Source organism: Phyllobates terribilis, unplaced genomic scaffold (genome assembly GCF_046119375.1).
Source record: "Phyllobates terribilis strain yellow unplaced genomic scaffold, ASM4611937v1 Scaffold_5__5_contigs__length_657084704, whole genome shotgun sequence".
Lineage (NCBI taxonomy): Eukaryota > Metazoa > Chordata > Amphibia > Anura > Dendrobatidae > Phyllobates > Phyllobates terribilis.
In genome coordinates this window covers 21144289-21167452 of record NW_027362765.1, presented here as the reverse complement: position 1 = coordinate 21167452, position 23164 = coordinate 21144289, and the positions used below count along the sequence as shown (strand labels likewise).

Below are 23164 nucleotides of genomic sequence, written 5' to 3'. Positions count from 1 at the left end.
CAGAAGTTGTAATCTTCTGAGACAACTCTTTCCTTTGCTTCCTCTGGTCCATGTTGAGTGTGGTGCACACCATGTCACCAAACAGCACAGTGAGTATCTGTAGCCCTATATACAGGCCCACTGACTGATTACAAGATTGCAGACACCTGTGATGCTAATTAGAGGACACAACTTGATTTAACATGTCCCTTTTGTCACATTATTTTGAGGGGTATCATCATTTCTGTCCAGGCCTATTTCATGAGTTTATTTTTTTTTAATTCTGTGGAAGCAGGGTTGAAAAGCAATGACTGACTTTCATTTTTTCATTTTCATAGATTTTTAATTTATTAGTTTTGTCAGATTCAAGTTATGTCTGTGACCATTGTGGGTTTTTCTTTCATTAAACGAGGGGTACCAACAATTTTGACCACGAGAGTAGCACTGTCAGGACTATCAATAGCACAGCTCCACCGTTGTTCCCAGCTTGGGCCTCTAACAGCTTCCCACTAAACTGTACTCACTTCCAGGATAATGCTTCTGCTACTTTTTCTCTATTCCTGTACTCCTTTTTACAGTACACTTATAAATCAATGCAGTAACAGAGAAATGCAGCAACATAGCATATTACATTTATTATAAGATCTTCAGGAGGTGCTGATCATTCTTCCACTCTCTTGTACTTGTGTACTGAGAATGGTGGAGATGGCAGGATTAGAGCTGATCATAGCTGTGACTTCTCCATTTGTCTGTGACTTTTACAATATTTGTTTCAGAGTGAAGATCTGACCCATATTAATACTACAGAGACATATGTGAGAAGTGATGAGCGGTGTAAAGAGGAGATTCCTACAGATAACGACACAGGTTAGTAGTAGATTCTATATTTACTTATTCACCGGTTGGTCCAATTATGTGTTTGATTTTGTAGGCTTTCTATTGAATCTGCACTCTGTTCTGTGCCCCTGACTCACAAGATATGCACTTCTCAGCTGCCTATTTGTTACGATTTCACCACTCACGGTGTCCTAAGGACGCTATGAGTGACAGCTCAGCCTTCCTATAGCATCGGCGAACTGGGTTGTCAGTATTGTGAGTGTCAACCCAGCTGCCCAATCTGGCTGGGCCTGCGGGGTTTCCTCCAGCTGTCACCAGTGCAGGGTGATTACCAGGCTATTTGGCTGGATTGCAGTGATCAGACCATATTCAGTAGTAGACTTTCTCGGTGGTGTGTTTGCTCTGTGTTCTGATATTTTGATCTTCATTGCCACACTTTGGATTTGCCTCTTGATTACTCCTTTGCATTATCCCTTTTGCCTTGATGCACTATGACTTTAGCTGCCTGACCCCGGACTTCGCCTCTGACTATTCATTTGTCTCATTCCTTTGTTTTTGATATACTCTTTTGGCATTTGACCTCGGACTCCTGGACTTCCCCGCCTTGCGGCTTGTCCAAAAGTATTGACTCATTGTCATACTATTAAGCAATTGGTGCTGGTCTTAGAACGTGGACATCCACCAATCTGCAGCAATAAAAGAGGACCTTTCATAATATTTTAGTTTAAACTGTATATATTATTAAAAAGGGGCGGAAGGGCTGATCACAACAGTTTTTTTCTCCACTGAATTGTGGAGATATGGACTATGGAAGTTTAGGGTGCCCAATATGCAAATTTTCCCTTCATCCAAATCTCCCTTTCAGCAAAAGGGGTGATTCCTCTGGGGGGATGGGGTTATTTTTTCCCCCTTTATGACACTACCCAATCATACAAAGACACATAGAGAGGAGAAAAAGAAAAGCTCACAATGTCAAAACAGGCATTTTTGCTCGATTTCAGTGAGAATTCTTCATTCCCATTGCTTCCTGTGATTACAACACTCGGAGAGGAGGAGAGCTTAGAGCATTGAAGATCAACGTGTGAGCAGCATTTGTCATATACGGTGCCCTGAACCTGCTACGGGTATTGGTGCATACCATTAATGTCCTTTGTTTCTGATATGTGTAGCAGGTCCAGAGTGTTTTATGTGACAAACACAGCTCCCAAAATGTTCTTCACTTCACTGGCAGCAATGTGTGTTTTTACATTTTTTTTTACCAGTGTTTGGTGTTTGCTTAATATTATGGGACTTTTTTTCTGTGCAGGGTAGGCATCTCTTCCAGGAGAAAGACATTAGGAGCTGTGAAGAAGCAATGTCTTCTTTTAGCCGTCCAAAAATTATCAATTTTTTGGAGTTTTTTTGCTCGATTTACCCCGTGCAGGGCTTGGTTCCTTCTCATAAACAGCACAGTATCAACCATAACCGGCAAGCAAAAGATTTCTGGCTGTCTAGGGGAATTACATACAGCAGCAGCCATACAATATGAAACATAATGGACAGGCCGATGTCTGGGTTTGTATGGGCTTTAGCGCTGGCTGTTATTCAGTACAGTTTGGATCATGATGAATAGGCAGTGGCATCATTGAGCTGTTAATAAATAGCCAGATTTCACTGGTAGATCTAATCATTGGAATTAGCTGTGTTATTCACTTATCCTGGTCAGGCTTGGCTATCTTCCCCTCTGGCCGCTGGCCTTTGTTGTGCTCTGTGCTCCGTATTTTAGAAGTTGGCATATACGTCTTTGTGATATCATCTTCCTAGGTCAGTTAGAGACACACCCTTGTCTTAGTAGTGTGTCTCAATAGTTCAGTAGTGTGGAGTACTCCAACATTCTTTCACATCGTGCTGTCATCTTGCTCTTCTGTGACTCTTGTGTTACGGGTCCGGGTGGTGGAACCTCTGTGCAGCGGTGCAAGGAGGGACCAGAGGGGCGTGACTAAGTACCTACTCGACCTGACCAAGGTTGCCCGTCGGCTTAGTCGACTCCGTGAACCAGGGAGGGACCGAGCAGGGGGACCAGGTGCCACTCTGGGACCGACCTTGTATGAGAGCAGGTGACTCCCATGGGTCAGATGGCAGGAACAGACCGGTACAGCAGATAAGCAGGCTGATTCGGCTGATAGCCAGATGGGTGCTCTGGTTAGGCAGGCTGGCGGGCACAACGGGAAACTGGCAGGTGCTTGCAGGTAAGCAGGCTGGCGGGCACGGCAGGTAACAGACAGGTGCTTCCAGGTAAGCAGGCTGGTAGGCACGGCAGGTAACTGGCAGGTGCTTCCAGATAGACAGACTGGCGGACTGGACTGTAGAGACACTGTCGGGCTGGATTGTAGTCAGACTGGCGGGCTGGACTGAAGAACAGGCTGGCGGACAGGACTGACTTGTAGAGGGACCTGAGGGCTGAAGCAACAGTAAGAACACAGAGCAACAACCTTGCACGGGCACCTCCATATTGGAGGAGGTGCTTTGAATAGGGAAAGTCCTCCGGCCATTGGCTGGGGACTTTTAGGACGGCGCGCGTGTGCCCTTTAAGAGGTAGGGAGCGCGCGCCCAAAGCACAGTGCCCGGGAAACTGCATGCATCAGCAGCAGCAGGGAGGCCGGAAGACGCCGGACCCGGACCGCGGCGGTAAGGGGGATGGCGTCTCTGCCTAGCGGGGGGCAGAGACGCTGATGCTACAGTACCCCCCCTTTTACGCCCCCTCTTTTTTAAGCTTGCAAGAAATTCTTTAAGAAGAAGAGGGGCATGGATGTTCTCCCTGGGTTCCCAAGACCTCTCCTCTGGGCCAAACCCCTTCCAATCCACCAGAAAAAAAGTTTTTCCTCTTACCCTTTTGGTGGCCAAAATGTTCTCTACCTCATAGACGTCCTCAGCAGAGACCGGAGCTGGGGTGGTACCTGGATCGTCAGAAAAAGAATTAAGAACAACTGGTTTGAGGAGAGATACGTGGAAGGAGTTGGGAATCCGTAAGGTGGCCGGGAGTTTTAGTTTGTAAGCCACGGGGTTGATTTGAGACGAACATATTTGGAGGAGAAACAGACCTTGTCTCCTGGACGGAATTGAGGCGGATCCAGACGTCTCTTATCAGCATTTTTCTTCATCCTCTCGGAGGGCTAAAGAAGTGCGGATCTAGTGTCTTCCCAAATAGCAAAAAATTCGCTGACCAGAGACTCCGCGGCAGGATTGTCCACTGAAGAAGAGATGGGAAACGGAATCCGGGGGTGTTGACCGACGACCACAAAGAACGGGGATTTGGAAGAAGACTCGCTCTCATGGTTGTTATAGGAGAACTCGGCCCAGGGTAGGAGCTCAATCCAATCGTTATGGTGAGCGTTGACGAAGTGCCGAAAAAAGCTGGTAAGGACCTAGTTGATACTTTCCACTTGACCATTGGACTGAGGATGATAAGCAGAGGAGAAATCCAAGGAGACATCCAGCAGCTTGCACGTAGCTCTCCAGAAGCGCGAAGTGAACTCTACTCCGCGATCAGACACAATGTGGAGGGGTAGGCCGTGGAGACGAAAGATGTGATGGATGAAGTCCTTAGCCAGCACAGATGCAGATGGGAGACCAGGCAGCGGGATGAAGTGGGACATTTTAGAAAAGCGGTCAGCGACCACCCAAATTACAGTACAACCGGCAGAAACAGGGAGATCCGTAATAAAGTCCATAGCAATGTGTTGCCACGGAGCGGAAGGTACGGGAAGAGGAAGGAGACGGCCGGCTGGAAGATGCCTGGGAACCTTGTTACGGGCACAGGAGGAACAAGCCGTGACTAAATCCGCAACATCCTTGCGTAGAGAAGGCCACCAGTAATGCTGGGTGATGAGCAGGAAGCTCTTCCTCTGGCCAGCATGGCCGGCTAGTTTGGATGAATGGCCCCAGAGAATAACCTTCTTACGATCCGGAACCGCTACAAAGGTCTTACCGGGTGGAAGACAAGACAGGTCAAATGGAGCCACAGTCATTACTTTGGAGGGGTCGATGATATGCAGAGGCTCCTCCTCTTGGTCGGAAGACAGGAATGAGCGGGATAGAGCGTCGGCTTTAATGTTCTTGTCCGCAGGGCGGTAGTGTAGAGTAAAGCAGAATCTGGCAAAGAATAGAGACCACCGGGCCTGACGCGGATTGAGTCTTTGGACATTTTGTAAATAGGCCAGGTTTTTGTGGTCAGTGTAGATGACCACCCAGTGCAGGGCCCCTCCAGCAGGTAGCGCCACTCCTCCAGCGCCAATTTGATGGCTAGTATCTCACGATCTCCTATGGAGTAGTTGCGCTCGGACGAGGAGAAGAGCTTGGAAAAGAAGCCGCAGGTTACCATTCTCCTGGACGGAGATTTCTAGGTGAGCAGCGCTCCGGCTCTGGAGGAGGAAGCATCAACCTCCAGGAAGAACTGCTTGTTGCAATCCGACCGGTGCGGCACAGGGGCAGAGGAGAAAACTTGTTTTAGGGAGACGAAGGCCTCCTCCGCTTCGGAAGTCCATTCCCTGGGATTTGCTCCCTTACTGGTGAGCGCGGAGATGGGAGCTGTCCGGGAGGAGAAATGAGGGATGAAGAGGCGGTAATAATTTGCAAAGCCCAGGAATCGCTGAATCGCCTTCAACCCCTCCGGTTGGGGCCACTTTAAGACGGCAGAAACCTTCTCGGGATCCATCCGTAGACCAGTCTTGGAGATAATATATCCCAGGAACGGATGGGAATTCTGCTCGAAGAGGCATTTCTCAAATTTTGCGTATAGGCGATTCTGCCGAAACCTTAGCAGGACCTGACGAACATCCCTCCGGTGTGCGGGCAGGTCCGGAGAGCAGACCAAGATATCGTCCAGGTACACAACCACGCAAGAATACAGGAGATCACGGAAGATGTCGTTAACCAGCTCCTGGAAGACGGCTGGGGCATTACAGAGACCAAAGGGCATCACACGATATTCATAGTGACCATCTCGGGTATTGAATGCCGTCTTCCACTCGTCTCCCTGGCGGATCCAGACCAAATTGTATGCCCCACGAAGATCGAGCTTGGTGAAGATCTTCGTGCCTTTAAGGTGGTCGAACAGCTCCGAGATGAGAGGCAGGGGGTACTTATTCTTGATAGTAATCTGGTTAAGACCCCTGTAATCGCTACAGGGACGTAGTGAGCCGTCTTTCTTCACGAAGAAGGGTGCCGGCAGACGAGGTAGATTAGCTGGAGTAGACGGGGGTCGAGCTGGACGAACCGGAACCAGACAGGACTCATGGCAATTCTGCCCCCAGCGGAGCACCTCACCAGATCGCCAATTCAGGATGGGTTCATGTCTCTGTAACCAGGGTAGACCAAGCAAGAGGGAGTGAGAGAGACCGGACAGCACATGAAAGGAGATCCTCTCCGAATGCGGCATTCCCACCTGAAGGGTTAAAGGCTCTGTGACGAGCAAGATGGTCTCCGGAAGAAGTCTCCCATCCACGGAAGCGACTGCCAATGGTTCAGCCTGATGTATGGTAGGAATCTGATACCGCTCCACTACAGCCTGTGAAATGAGATTCCCAGCGACTCCGGAATCCAGGTGGGCAGTCTCGAAGAAGCGGGTCTCACCACTGGAAATGGAAACAGGTAGGGTCAAGGATGGAGAGGATTTACTCTTGCCTAGGACGACCTCTCCGAGCGGTCCTAGACACTGGAGTTTCCCGGCCTCACCGGGCAGGATTGGATAAGATGCTCTTTACTGCCACAGTAGAAGCAACTCCCCTCGGCTCGGCGCATCTCCTGGCGAGACTTGACCATCTTGGTTTGGTCAATTTGCATTGGCTCAGGCGAACATGCCCGGGGAATTGATGGTTGAGAGGCAGGCTGTTGGAATACAGGAGCGAGACGCGGAAATCTTCTCTCCCGGGTAATTTCCATGGCACGTTCCTGAAAATGGATGTCAATCCGGGTAGCTAATGACACCAGGTCGTCCAGGGTTGTAGGGATGTCACGACCGGCTAGCTCATCCTTGATCCGTCCGGAAAGACCCTCCCAGAAGGTGGACACCAGGGCCTCAATGTTCCAGGCATGCTCAGATGCCAGGGTTTGAAAATGTATGGCATACTGGCCCACGGTGAGACTCCCTTGGCGTAGACTGAGAAGTGACGAGGCAGTAGAAGATTTTCGTCCGGGCTCATCGAAGACCTTCCGGAAGGCAGTGAGGAAAGCCGGAAGATCGGACACCAGGGGATCCCCACTCTCCCACAGAGGGTTCAGCCATGCCAATGCCTCCCCGCTGAGGTGAGACATGATGAACGCCACCTTGGCCCGGTCGGAGGGGAACTGATGTGCCAGGAGTTCAAACTGCAGCGTGCACTGATTTAAGAAGCCCCGAAATAAGATGGGGTCACCACCAAAACGTGGAGGCGCAGAGAGCCGGGGTCCAGAGCCGGGTGCCATAGCGCCAGTAGGTTGAGATGCCGCCAGAGCGGGTGCCGCTCGGCTAGAGACGGACACAGACGGAGTGGACAGCATGTCCAGGCGGGAATTGACATTCCGCAGATAGGTCAGGATAGTCTCCTGTTGGGATCTCTGACTTAAGACCTCCAGGTACAGGTCAGAGCGTGAAGGAGCTCTGGGCCACCGGGTTCCCTGGCCCGTGCAAACTGTTATGGGTCCGAGTGGTGAAACCTCTGTGCTGCGGTGCAAGGAGGGACCAGAGGGGCGTGACTAAGTACCTGCTCGGCCTGACCAAGGTCGCACGGTGGCTTAGTCGACTCCGTGAACCAGGGAGGGACCGAGCAGGGGGACCAGGTGCCACTCTGGGACCGACCTTGTATGATAGCAGGTGACTCCCACGGGTCAGATGGCAGGAACAGACTGGTACAGCGGATAGGCAGGCTGATTCGGTTGATAGCCAGACGGGTGCTCCGGGTAGGCAGACTGGCGGGCACAACGGGAAACTGGCAGGTGCTTCCAGGTAAGCAGGCTGGCGGGCATGGCAGGTAACAGACAGGTGCTTGCAGGTAAGCAGGCTGGCGGGCACGGCAGGTAACTGGAAGGTGCTTCCAGGCAAGCAGGCGGGCAGAGCCCATAGACAGACTGGCGGACTTGACTGTAGACAGACTGTTGGGCTGGATTGTAGTCAGACTGGCGGGCTAGACTGAAGAACAGGCTGGCGGACATGACTGACTTGCAGAGGGACCTGAGGGCTGAAGCAACAGTAAGAACACAGAGCAACAACCTTGCACAGGCACCTCCATATTGGAGGAGGTGCTTTAAATAGGGAAAGTCCTCCGGCCATTGGCCGGGGACTTTTAGGACGGCGTTCGCGGCCCCTTTAAGAGGGAGCGCGGGCGCCCTAAGCACAGTGCCCGGGAAGCTGCGTGCACCAGCAGCAGCAGCAGGGAGGCCGGAAGACGCCGGACCTGGACCGCGGCGGTAAGGGGGGGGCGGCGTCTCTGCCTAGCAGGGGGCAGAGACGCTGATGCTACATCTTGCATACCCTCAGTCCTGTTGGTTAACCCTCTGCTACCCAGTTTCTGGATTAACCCTTATTCTGCAGTAAGCATAACAAACTGTTGTTGGACTGTTCAGATTGTGCATTGTTTTTCCAATTCTCCTGTGATTCTTGCTGTCTCTCAGTCCCGCCAGTTAACCCTCTACTAGCCATCTGGATTAGTTCTTTGGTTGCAGTAAGCATATGAACTGCTATAGTTCCACTATAGTTCATATTGTGCATTTATCCTCGCAAAATGCTGGAGGTTCTTCTGTTTTTCTCTGTGTGCTGCTTTGGACTAGCTCTGTTCTGGCTTTATAGTCTACCATGTGCCATCCAACTGACTGTGCCAACACTCTGAGTCCCTGTTCTTGACCTCCAGCTTCGTGAATCCACATGACCAGGTGAGCCCAACAAGCTTTAGGTGTGTGAACATAGATCTATAGTATTCCGGATTCATTGTAACAAATATAAGTTTTTCCACACTTGTGAAGGACATTTTGGTCTGCTTCAATGTGACAGTTCCATCTGCCGCACTTAATACCCTCTATGACATTACATTAAAGGCTGCAGAAGGCGGTGGAGTAATGGCACACTGGGCCAAATTCTACTACTAGTTCACTTTTTTGACATAGAACTCAGGGCCGCAACAGGGCACATTGGTGCCCTAGGCAGATGAAGCCAATGGTGTCCCACTTATCACAAGAACCATTATCAGTACATGAATATGATACAAAAATCATTCCCTGTACATAAATAGAATACCAAAGCCATCTATGGTGTATAAATATGGTAGCAGAACCATCATCATTAAATAAATAGGTCAATAGAACCACCATTAGTATATGAATACATCACCAGAGCCACCTAAATACATTAATGCATCACCAGAACCACCATCAGTAGATTAATGCGACACCAGAACCACTAACAGTAAATGAGTGCATCACCAGGACCATAATAAGTACATGAATACATCATGAGAACCACCATCAGTAAATAACTACATCACCAGTACTACCTTCAGAACATGAATGCATCATCAGAAACACCATCAGTACATGAATGCATCACCAGAACCACCAACAGTACATTAATGCAACACCAAAACCACTATCAGTACACGAATACATGAATACATCTCTCTCATTATTCTGTCATATGGCAAATATTAAAAATTATGGTAATCCTAATTGACCTAAAATGGGAAAGCTTTATTCTGATTTCATGTCAGATATTGAGAAAAACATGCATATGTGTCTTTTTATATAGTGTATGTAAACTTCTGATTTCAACTGTATAACTGTCACAAAGTATGCCCTTTTGAAACATGACCTATGCCATAGCTGTCCCTTCTCTAGTTTTCCGTTACACTCTCTATATCTCAACACTGGCCTCCCACCATGCATAAGTACCTGACATAGAGTGACCACAGAAATTTATGTTCACCCTTGAAAATCGCTTAAAATCTTTTCTTTTCACACACTAATTATCTAATGCCGAGATCATTCAACTGAGAATTTAAAGCTCACAGTCTGATCAAAAAGAGCAAAAGTCTCACTCTGCAATGTTACTCTGTTTTGGTCATAAAAGGTCTCCACAGGCATGTTGTTGTTTAGAGTAACAGGTTTGAGGACAGAGCATTTACAACTTTCATGGAAAAGCAATAATTTCTTGCAACCCCAGAAAATCTCCAGAAAATCAATCGGGTGAGTTTATCTTGAGTTCAGGAATAGCATCAACATGAATTTGTTTGGCTAATTCACGCTCCAGCTAAGACATTCCATTAACTCAATCCACAGTTGTCTTGTTAGGATTATGTTTACCAGCAAAGTGAAGCAAACTGCAATGAGCTTGGTCAGGGCTAAACCAGTCACTGAGACCAAAAGATCCCCCGTATTTATCCTTTGATGCTCAAACATAGATTTAGATTTATGTTCCTGAATGGCAAACAAAATAGAAGTCAGTCTGGAGATCAGCAGCCAGTGTATAGAGAGATTAGGGGACAACCCAGAAACAAGGTCAGATAACAAGCCTGTTCAGAACCAAGTAGCAAAACTCACAAAATAGAGCCAGTTATCAAAACGGATATCTGTCAGACAGAGTGGCTGATCTGTGATGTACTCAGTTAGACTGGGAGACCACGTGCATTGTGCAGCATCCCCACCAGCGCAGCCATGGACTCTATTAATGCAGCTGGTATGAAGTGAAGTGCAGGAGCATGCCAAGTACATTATAGCAATGGAACTTACCTCACAGGCCCCTGATGAAGCCACTTATGTGGCGACACGTATGTAGGGCAGTTTGTTTGCCCATGCACATCCACTTGTGATTTTTTTTCCTCCTTACTTGATTGTCTTTATGATTTTATGGGACACTTTGGTCAGTGTAACTGCCTGTCCAGCTGAGACCATCTTTCATGGGCTGACCAGGTATTCTGAACAGGGTTCTGGTTTACAAGATACACCTGCACTTGGTGAGTCTCTGCTGGGTATGTACAGGCCTTGTTGTGCACAGACATGCATATACGTTTGCATTAGTTTTGCAGGTCTGTCCTCATCCATCTGGCACTAAGTTACCTTTGTTGCCCCATAACTACAGCATTTATTGGTTTCTTTATTTAGTGTGGGGAGTTTAGTATCAAAAGGATCTTTGATCATCAGAAACAGCATATGTATATTATATATCTATCATTCACATATATTTTGCCTGTATAGTCTTATGTTGGATGGGCTACCACCCAGTGTGGAGTTTATTAGGTTTTTACTTGTGTTTTAACATTTTTTGGTTTTATTCTGTGACATGCACTTAATAAAATGTATACATTTTTTCATATATCTTTTGCATATGGTGATCACTGCATATTAGCATGTTTCTTCTTCTTGCTTATCATAGCATAATCATGTGACAGTATAGCAAAAAGATATTATAAATAAAAATGTCATTTTGCTAGATGATCAGCTTTATATCTGCTGTTTCCCATTTTTTAAAATTTTGCTTAATATGATTTTTTATATAAGCTTCAGTACTTTGGCCAAAGAAGCGGAACTCATCTTGATACAGAAATGGGCAAACTTTTCTGTATTGAACATACAATACATTTTATGTAGTTTAAGACCAAAGACTACCGACCATGACAGGATAATGACACTGCTTCAAATTAATTTTCAGGTGTCCCAGTGCTCCTGTGTATGTCTATAAGTCAATGTTTCACTTGTCCCCATTACTTCTCTTTGCTTATTATTTTTGCTAATGAAAATACTTACAAAAATGTTCTACTCCAACCTTACACCTGCTCTAAAGTCATGGTTTCTATGTACACGACCATCCTGCTCCTCCCCTTTGTATTGTTCTGTGCTGTAGTTCATGTAGCTGTCAGGGAGCGTGTGAGACAGACACCATCTAATAAGAATAATAATTTTTATTTATATAGCGCCAACATGTTCCGCAGAACTTTACAATTAAGTAGGGACATGTGCAGACAATATAAACAATACAATGTATCACATTTCAACAGTTACAGGAGGAGTGAGGACACTGCTCGCAAGCTTACAATCTACATGGAAATGGGGGGGGGACACAATAGGTAGAACATGGTCATCAGCCAGTATCTGTCTAAGAGCAGGTACCGTGTGGTATTTGGTGCATGGAGGATGTGGAGACAGATGAATACGCAGGGGCAGATTAAGATTAACAATTAGGAGAGGACAGGGGAGAGTTAGGTTGGTGAGTTGAGGTGATAGGCTTATCTAAACAGATGTGTTTTTAAAGCACGTTTAAAAACATCGGGGCTAGATATCGTTTGGGGTAGTGTATTCCAGAAAACTGGTGCGGCACGAGAGAAGTCTTGGAGACCGAGGTATCAGATTCGGATTAAGGAGGATGTTAGTCTTACATCAGTTGCAGAACAGAGGGCACGGGAAGGGTGATAGACAGAAATGAGGGATGAGATATAGGGTTGTGCAGAACTGTGGAGAGCTTTGTGGGTGAGAGAGATGAGTTTGTATTGTATTCTGTAGTGAATGGGTAACCAGTGCAATGACTGGCACAGGGTAGAGGCGTCGGTGAAGCTGCCTGATAAAATTACGACCCTGGCTGCAGCATTCAGGATGGATTGGAGAGGAGAGAGTTGGTTTAGAAGGAGACCGATTAGAAGAGAGTTGCAGTAGTCTAGGCGAGAGTGAATAAGAGCGACAGTAAGAGTTTTTGCAGTATCAAAGGTGAGAAAAGGTTGGATTCTGGAGATGTTTTTAAAGTGCAGGTGACATGAACGAGTGAGTGATTGTATAGGGGAAATAAAGGAAAGTTGTGTGTCATATGACTCCAAGACAGCGAGCTTGCTGCTTGGTAGTTATGGTGGCACCACCCAAGAAAATTGTAAAGTCAGGTTTAGGTAGGTTAGTAGAGGGAGGAAACACAAGGAGTTCAGTTTTGAAGAGATTCAGTTTCAGATAGAGGGAGGACATGATGTTAGAGACAGCAGAAAAACAAGCACTGTTATTTTGTAAAAGAGTGGGGGTGATGTAAGGTGAAGAGGTGTATAGTTGGGTGTCATCAGCATAGTGATGATACTGGAAACCAAATCTGCTGATGGTTTGTCGAATAGGGGCAGTATACAAAGAAAAGAGGAGGGGGCCTAGGACTGAGCCTTGAGGAACCCCGACAGCAAGGGGAAGATTAGAGGAAGAGCCAGTAAAAAATACAGTGAAGGAGCAATTGGAGAGAGAGGAGGAGAACCAGGAGACAATGGTGTCCTTGAGGCCTATAGAGCGGGGCATAACGAGGAGAAGCTGGTGATCCACAGTGTCAAATGCGGCAGGGAATTCCAGGAGAAACAGCATGGAGTAGTGACCATTAGATTTAGCTGTTAATAGATCATCAGTGACTTTAGTGAGGGCAGTTTCAGTAGAGTGTGAAGAGCGTTAATCAGATTGTAAAGGGTCGAGAAGAGTGTTTTCTGAGAAATGGCAGATGAGACGGGAGTGGACCAAGCATTCCAAGAGTTTAGAGATGAAAGGAAAATTAGAGACCGGTCTCTAGTTAGCAGCGCAGTTCTGGCCAGGGATGTTTTTTTAAGTAAAGGGGTTATAATGACATGTTTGAATGAAGAGAGAAAGATACCCGAAGAAAGAGAGAGGTTAAATATTTTAGTTAGGTGGGTAGTGATAGCTGGGGAAAGGGACTGAAGGAGATGTGAGGGAACAGGGTCACTGTTGCAGGTGGTAGAGCGAGAAGAAGCGAGGAGTCTGGTCACTTCTTCTTTTGTGACGGGCTTGAAGATGGAAAGTGAACTTGAGATGGAGGAGGGAAGGGGATCAAGACTCTACAAAAGTGTCTTGATGGATATGATTGATTTTTTTGTAGGAAATAAGTGGCCAGATCGTCAGCGCTTAGATTGGTGACGAGGGTCTGTACTTTAGGGCTCAGGAAGGAGTGGAAGGTTTCAAAGAGTCGTTTAGAATTGTTGGCTAGAGATGTGATGATGGTTGTAAAGTAGACTTGTTTAGCCAGATGGAGAGCAGAGTTACAAGTTATAAGTTTTGAGCATGAACACTGACTTACAGTCATCTTCATGATTCTCCACTGAAAATTTCATTAGAAAAATTTGGTGACAAGCAGGGTGAAACATAAAGATATAAAACAAAAAAGCTAGCATTAGAAGAGAAATTAAAAACTGAAAGAACACAACCTTTTAGCTTAATATCATAATCCTTTAGTCCTTGCATTGAAGGCTACAGTTTGTACCCCTGTCTTCGTCAGCTAGTAACTGAATTTTAATCTAATTTGTTTCTAAAGGCAGCATTTATGAAAAAAATATTTACTTTTTCTTGGCAGATGACTGTGCGTCAGAGGAATATCTGACAGTTACTGATTTTGAAGCAGCTGATTATGCTATCACAACATTTATATATGAAGAGAATGACATTATTCCAGATCTACCGCCAGCCCATCACAGCAAAAATCTATCATCTAATCCTGATCCACAGGTCCCATCTTTTGATTCATTACAGACTGTTAAGCAAAGTTACAATAACAAAAGGGATGTTGAACATGAAAAAGCTCATACAGGAGAGAAACCATATTCATGTTCAGAATGTGGGAAATGTTTTACCAACAAAGGAAATCTTACTGTACATCAGAGAATTCACACAGGGGAGAAGCCATTTTCATGTTCAGAATGTGGGAAATGTTTTACTTACAAACGAGATCTCATTAAACATAAAAGCACTCACACAGGGGAGAAGCCATTTTCATGTCCAGAATGTGGGAAATATTTTACCTACAAAACAAATCTTGTTGCACATAAGAAAATTCACACAGGAGTGAAGCAATTTTCTTGTTCAGAATGTGGGAAAGGGTTTAACAAGAAAGCTAATTTTTCTGCACATAAAAGTACTCACACGGGCGAGAAGCCATATTCATGTCTAGAATGTGGGAAATATTTTACCTACAAAACAAGTCTTGTTGCACATAAGAAAATTCACACCGGGGAGAAGCCATTTTCTTGTTCAGAATGTGGGAAATGTTTTAATAAGAAAGCTAATTTTTCTGCACATCAAAGATGTCACACAGGGGAGAAGCCATTTTCATGTCCAGAATGTGGGAAATGTTTTACTTGCAAAGGAGATCTCATTAGACATAAAAGAACTCACACAGGCGAGAAGCCATTTTCATGTTTTGAATGTGGGAAATGTTTTGTTAGTAAAACAAATCTTACTGTACATAAGAGAATTCACACAGGGGAGAAAACATTTTCATGTCACGAATGTGGGAAAGGTTTTAACAAGAAAGCTAATTTTTCTGCACATAAAAGCACTCACACTGGCGAGAAGCCATTTTCATGTCAAGAATGTGGGAAATATTTTACCTACAAAACAAGTCTTATTGCACATAAGATAATTCACACAGGGGAGAAGCCATTTTCTTGTTCAGAATGTGGGAAATGTTTTAACAATAAAGCAAATTTTTCTGCACATCAAAGATGTCACACGGGGGAGAAACCATATTCATGTCCAGAATGTGGGAAATGTTTTGCTTGCAAAGGAGATCTCATTATACATAAAAGAACTCACACAGGGGAGAAGCCATTTTCATGTTCCGAATGTGGGAAATGTTTTGCCAGTAAAGCAAGTCTTACTGTACACCAGAGAATTCACACAGGGGAGAGGCCATTTTCATGTCACGAATGTGGGAAAGGATTTACCAAGAAATCAAATCTTACTGCACATCTCAGAACTCACACATTATAATCTATTTTCATGTCCAGAGTGTGGGAATGGTTGTTCCTGTAAATCAACTCTTGTTATAAATCAAAGAATACACACAGAGGAGAAGCTGTTTTGACATTGAGGATAGAAAAATGTTTAACAATTACATTTTGTTAAACATCAGAGAAATTACACAAGTAGCCATTTGATATTTTATAAAATTATTTCATTGATGAATTGTATCAGTAAAGTTATACTAAAAGTTAATTCACACGTCTAAAAGGGAAAGCAATTTAGATTACTAAATGATAATGATTAGGAAATGTACTGTATGTAATGACCAATATAAATCAGCAAGTAGAATGCATATAACAATCCTAAATATTTATACCTTTATGTGAACACTATAACTGCATCTTAAAGGGGTTGACCAGCACTTCTCAGGGTATACATGATCGGGGCAGTTGCTGAAGCAAACATCACACACCAAACATGTCACATCTAATAATTATGGTGTCTTATTAATCAGATGAGACTAACTAGGGACTGCATGGCTCCCTCTTCATCTGTCTTAATCATCTACAACAGCATCTACCCACACGTGATGCCAATTCACATGGAAAAGAGGCGTCAGACCACCACTAAATATTTATCTGTTTGTATCCATATCTTTATCATTTATACGATAAGATATTATCGTAGTTTCTTTATAGTTGAGGGAGAGCAGGTATAGTTTGTATAGAAATATTAAAGGAAGAATTACATGAAAGATCTCAGGTTTGTTAAATACTTTTCCATTTTTTAAATTATCCTTTTATAGGAGACTAGTATAATTGCTCAACTTTGCTTGGATTTCTAAGGCTTTGCCAGGGGTCACAAGAGCAATGACAGTCTTCCGAGAGAATTGGATAGATAATGTAAATGACACTCGATTCAAGCTCTGTCAGAGTTTGAGCCGAGTGTCAGCTTACTGTGATCTGATTCTCTCGGATGGGAGAATTGTACCACAGGTGAGGAGAAGATGGAGAGCTTTAATTCACCGTCTTCTCCATTGTCTGAGGCTGCGTATGTAGGACTGTATCCGGATGACATCCGAGTTCAGTCCGATGTTTTACACACACCCATAGACTTGAATTGGTGCTTGTGGTTTGATTTGCAGAGCCACTTGCAGCATGCTGCAATTTTTTTCTCATGTCGTATCAGCTTGAGAAAAAAACGCAGATCTGCACTGCCCCATAGTATAACATTGGTTTGTGTGCTATCCTATAAAACATCGGATAGCACTTGGCCATATTATACGCTTGTGTGAGCAAGCCCTTTAAGAGGAAATATCACCAGTTTTAGCAAGTGGTCTGACCACATCATGGAATAGAGGCTGCTGAGCTGAGTAAAACTTTGTTCTATTTTTTAATTACTTTTCTCCATTGTGGCGATATTAGCTTGTAAAGTTTAGGCTATTATTTATGTTATAGTTCAACTGGGTGTTACCAGAGATTTGTCTCTGGTTGCGTGTACTTCTTTCCCTGAATATGGTTGACAATTATGAGTAGAGAGCTTCATGCGGAGGAGAAAATAATATGTCCTCCACTGCTCACTGATGTCTGCAGTTACTATGTAGAAATACTGCAGAGCTACTTATCGTTATCAACCTCTCCAGATCTCATCTCACGGCAGTCAGTATGGGTGGAGAATCACAGCTGACAGCAATATGAGATAAGATCTGGATGTGTTTGTAATGATACATAATTTGGCTGTGTTGTATGTCTACACAATAGCAGCAGAGATCAGTTAGAAAAGAAAGGCCTGTTCTTTTTTTCACCAATGTGTTGCTGCCTGCTTATGATTGGGCAACCTCATGCAGTGGAAGAAGTATATGCCCCCAGAGACAAATCTTTGGTATCTCCCACTTAAACTATACCAAATAATTAACTAAACTGTACAAGCTAATATCTCCGCAACAGAGATGAGAAATTAAATAATAATCTCGATATTTTACTCAGCGCTTCAGCCAGTAAACAATGATGTTGGATGGTGAAAGGTCCTGTATAATTATTTGTTATTTGTGTGTGTAGTTAAAAACTAAGTTTCTTGAGAAAGGTTCTGAGAACCGAAACGTTGCCAATTGGGCTCAATAAAGTCAATTTTTTCGAAGAATTGAATTTACTTGGAGTGCTGCCTCAATAAATTATATACATATACAGTACAGACCAAAAGTTTGGACACACCTCATTTAAAGATTTTTCTGTATTTTCATGACTTTGAAAATTATACATTCACACTGAAGGCATCAAAACTATGAATTAACACATGTGGAATTATATACTTAACAAAAAAGTGTGAAACAACTGAAAATATGTCTTATATTCTAGGTTCTTCAAAGTAGCCACCTTTTGCTTTGATGACTGCTTTGCACACTCTTGGCATTCTCTTGAAGAGCTTCAAGAGGTAGTCACCGGAAATGGTCTTCCAACAATCTTGAAGGAGTTCCCAGAGATGCTTAGCACTTGTTGGCCCTTTTGCCTTCACTCTGTGGTCCAGCTCACCGCAAACCATCTCGATTGGGTTCAGGTCTGGTGACTGTGGAGGCCAGGTCATCTGGCGTAGCACCCCATCACTCTCCATCTTGGTCAAATAGCCCTTACACAGCCTGGAGGTGAGTTTGGGGTCATTGTCCTGTTGAAAAATAAATGATGGTCCAACTAAACGCAAACCGGATGGAATAGCATGCCGCTGCAAGATGCTGTGGTAGCCAGGCTGGTTTAGTATGCCTTCAAATTTGAATAAATCCCCAACAGTGTCACCAGCAAAGCACCCCCACACCATCACACCTCCTCCTCCTCCATGCTTCACGGTGGGAACCAGGCATGTAGAGTCCATCCGTTCACCTTTTCTGCGTCGCACAAAGACACGGTGGTAGGAACCAAAGATCTCAAATTTGGACTCATCAGACCAAAGCACAGATTTCCACTGGTCTAATGTCCATTCCTTGTGTTCTTTAGCCTAAACAAGTCTCTTCTGCTTGTTGCCTGTCCTTAGCAGTGGTTTCCTAGTAGCTATTTTACCATGAAGGCTTGCTGCACAAAGTCTCCTCTTAACAGTTGTTGTAGAGATGTGTCTGCTGCTAGAACTCTGTGTGGCATTGACCTGGTCTCTGAGCTGCTGTTAACCTGCAATTTCTGAGGCTGGTGACTCGGATAAACATCCTCAGAAGCAGAGGTGACTCTTGGTCTTCCTTTCCTGGGGCGGTCCTCATGTGAGCCAGTTTCTTTGTAGCGCTTGATGGTTTTTGCAACTGTACTTGGGGACACATTCAAAGTTTGCTGAATTTTTCAGACTGACAGACCTTAATTTCTTAAAGTAATGATGGCCACTTGTTTTTCTTTACTTAGCTGTTTTTGTCTTGCCATAATACAAATTCTAACAGTCTATTCAGTAGGACTATCAGCTGTGTATCCAACTGACTTCTGCACAACACAACTGATGGTCCCAACCCCATTTATAAGGCAAGAAATCCCACTTATTAAACCTGACAGGGCACACCTGTGAAGTGAAAACCATTTCCAGTGACTACCTCTTGAAGCTCATCAAGAGAATGCCAAGAGTGTGCAAAGCAGTCATCAAAGCAAAAGGTGGCTACTTTGAAGATCCTAGAATATAAGACATATTTTCAGTTGTTTCACACTTTTTTGTTAAGTATATAATTCCACACGTGTTAATTCATAGTTTTGATGCCTTCAGTGTGAATGTACAATTTTCATAGTCATGAAAATACAGAAAAATCTTTAAATGAGAAGGTGTGTCCAAATTTTTGGTCTGTACTGTATATGTGTATATATATATATATATATATATATTGTAAGGTAGCGTTATTCATCACGCTGGGGGTACTCGCTTCGCCTCATCAATTAAAGCACACATGCAACGTCTTTCCGGTATTTCACAGTCCAGCAGTTTATTACACATCATAAACTGCACATAACATAGTCCATCTCAGTGGCTCACCGACATATTACACATATAATGTCCAAGAGCCTTTCCAGTGACAGATATGTCCACTTGGCTCCTGATACAGCCTTCAGCAAGGTAACAATACCAATGTCCACATCAAGCAGCGTTTTTACCTTTGCCGGGTTTTAGCTGCTTCTCTCAGCTCGGTTCTGCCACCGCTGTGGCTTTAAGGTTTCCCAGACGTAGTCTCCAAGCCACGTGCCTTCAAAAGGCTACTGGTATCTTAGATCCAGCCTCTGCCTTCCAGGCTTCACCAGGCCTCTCTCTTCCAGCCTCTCCAGGCTAATGGTGTCCCACACACAGGGATCAGGCCTCACGCCTTTCACGCTGTTTCCAAACCACCAGGATTTATATATCCTTTAGTGCACACAGGACCTGCGATGATGTCACAGTCATGTGATCAGTCACCTGAGGGAGAGGTAAATGGTCAGCTAGAGCACACCCCCTGGACCATTACAGTAATTCCGCAAGCCGCTGCATTATAATATATATAATATTGCATTTATTACATTGTGATGTCTTTGTGAGGTAGCATTGATGCACAATGTATAGTGTAGGAGGCCTATTATTAGCTGCAGAGGAGACTATTACATGGTTTTCCAGAACCTCTTTTGTTCTACTTTGTAAGGTACAGGATGGGAGTGTTCCATCTATCCTGCTCCAGAAGAATTTTCAACATAATCCCTCTTATGCTCGGTATATTGTGCTCAGTTTTGCTCCCTTAATTAATGATCAAGAGTTGGTTGATGTGAAACGACTGCCGTCTGTCAAATGCTTTGCTACTCTACTCTGTGAGGATGTATTTGGATTTATGGATTAAGAAATAAGAGTTTTTTTGCCAATTGGGGAGTGCTGTGTTTTTTTCTTCTATTATAGCTGGATCATTAACTAATCATCTTTTATTGAAATAAATAATTGATTTAACGCAAACTTTAGTAATGATTTTAATGTTTCTGTTAATAACAGTGTGAGAGCAGACACAATCAACCTGGAACTCATATAGCAAGAATTACTGTTCCAGTAGCTAAAAGCTGATATACTATGTGCCTCAGCATTGACTGCGTGAGACTACAACAAGCCCTTCACGGGGAATTCTTACCCAACTCGATGGGTGTAAACAGTGACTCATTACTGCCACATCTGTAAGAGGCTGTTGGCCCAAAAAAGGTATCTCGGATAGACTTGGCACTAGCCATTCCAAAGGAATCGCGGCCTTCGCCCTAAAACCCTTTTACAGAGATATGGTGTTACAGCAGTGTAGCCAGGTCAGAACTAGGAGGGCAGTCAAGGCACAAAATCAGAAGACAAAGAATGGTCCGGAAACAGGCCGTGGTCAAAATGGAATTCAATACGCAAAGCAGTAGTAGAAGCATAAGATAAAATCAGAGAAGAGAAACTAACTGGCAGTGATAGTCAGAGTTTTAAGGGTTTAAATACATAATAGCCCCAAGGCTCTCAGAATTGAGCCAGGAATTAATCACACAGCTACCTGTCAAAGCAGCACCAACAGGCCGAGAAATTAAACAGGACCGCCGCTCTGAATCCACCCCACAACAAAAGGCCTTCCAGCGACTAAGGTGGATACAAGGGGAAGGCACTTGGCTGGATATAAGGTGGATACAAGGGGAAGGCACTTGGCTGGATATTACAATCCAGTAATAAGAGGGTCCTCTTTCCACATTCAAGCAGTGGCAGCTAGTGTTGAGCGAGTATGTTCTATTAACCCTTTCGCCGAGTATGCTCGGGCCGAGCTCCGAGTATTTACAGCTGCTCGGTGATATGGTTGAATCGCTCCCGTGTGCATGATTTGCAACTGTTTGACAGTTTTATTACATGTGAGGAATGTCTATTTCTTACACATTCCTCACATGTAATAAAACTGTCAAACAGTTGCAAATCATGCACACGGGAGCTATTTAACCTTATCACCGAGCAGCTATAAATACTCAGAGCTCGGCCCGAGCATACTCGGACAGAACATACTCGCTCAACACTAGTGGCAGCACATTGATATAGTTACAGATATAATACTTGATTGCCCATTTGTAATACAAAATCACATTCAGTCACTGAATTACTGACCCAGGCTCGTGCATTTGTTTGCTGCCAGACTCACCAAGCATGATGTTGCCCTCCAAACGCCCTCTGAAATTGCCTTTAAAAAATGTTCATATTTGGACCCAGCAGCAACATCGTAGCTGCGTTCAGAAGACCGGACAAATGAGTAGGCAGAACAGTTATGCGGGAGATATGAGGAAGCCAAAGAAGAGGAAGAGCAGTGAATGGAAATGAGAACCTAGTAATTGGGACAGGAAGGTAGGTCGACATGATGTGGGTGTTTGTTGTGCTCCCTCAGCAGGTACAGTTTTATCACGTCCCCGGAAGAGGCGATCAAGCGATACGGCATCCGTCGGGTGTGGGGAGGACACAGCAGGTCTTTAGCGCTCCAGGACCCACGGTTACAACGAGGTATCTTGATTCCCTCTTCTAAATACATTATTTATTTAATGCATATTAGCTCTAATATCCCATTTAGAGCCCCTTTTCCTTTTTTTTTTTTTTTTTTTTTACATAATTTGGATTAACATTGTACATACTCCCCTTGTTGCACTTGCGCAGTATTTGGTGAAGTATTTCAATCTGATTTAATATGCCTCCCCATTTTTTGGATTAATTACCTGACCTCGTTTAGGTTCCTGTTCCTGTGTGCTGCTTTATACGATTACATCGTTCATTATTTATTAGACCGTATTGTGTTTCCTATCCCCCCTTTTTTGGACGTTTATTTCCTTGTCTATTTTATTATACTTTTTATCCATTACTTGAAATAAAATTGTCAGTATTTTATTATTTCATTGTCAGAATTTCTTCTTATCTGGCGGTCAAATGCCGTTATAGATCTTTTTGTGGTGTAATAATTTCAAAGTTGTCTGACCTCATGTTATTGCACTATTTTTGGATTTAACAGTTTTATCTTGTTCACAGCCTTGGCCTCTGCGTGCACCATCACCATCACGTCCACGCACCTTTACCATTTTAAATGGAGTGTAATATTTGGCTCCACAAAATGTCTGTATTATTACGTCTGTAATATGTGATCACGTGTGACGATCACGGTTTTAGGCTGTGGACTTGTATAGTATTGGTCACTTACCAAGTGTGAATAGGTTCAACAAAAACACAGATGGCTGACTTTAACTGGAGTGGAATATTTGGCACGCTCCAAAAAATGTCTGAATTATTACCGCAGTAATATGGGATTATGTGTGATGTGATGGAAAAGTTTCTCTGCTTACACAATACAGCATTGTGAATAAAATAAAAAAAATTGCCTGTATTCTGCTAACAAGCTAATGGAGCAGTAAAATGGAGTACTGTATTGCTTTTTAAGCAAATAATCAGGATTAAGAGCAAAAAAAAAAAGTCCTGATATGTAGGGCTATGGATATCTGTAACAGCAGCAGCAGACAGAATGTGCAATGGACCCTATTGTGCTGTATACACTGCCACAAACCCTGCCTAACTCCTACTATCACCAGTAATATATGCAGCTTGGATTAGTCCTCAGAAGGACTGTTAGTTTAGATGTATATATTACTGTGGAATAGCTGACTAAAACAAGCAACAATACTCTCCGTCACTCAGCAGCAGC

The 23164-nt window shown here is 44.1% G+C and overlaps 1 protein-coding gene and 1 pseudogene across 1 annotated transcript in view; both read left to right on the top strand.

Moving 5' to 3' along the window:
• The window catches only part of LOC141270588 (uncharacterized), a 176161-nt pseudogene extending 160131 nt beyond the window's left edge, over positions 1-16030 (top strand).
• LOC141270494 (uncharacterized) overlaps positions 1-23164 on the top strand; it is a 342259-nt gene that overhangs the window by 160089 nt on the left and 159006 nt on the right. The window lies entirely within an intron of this gene.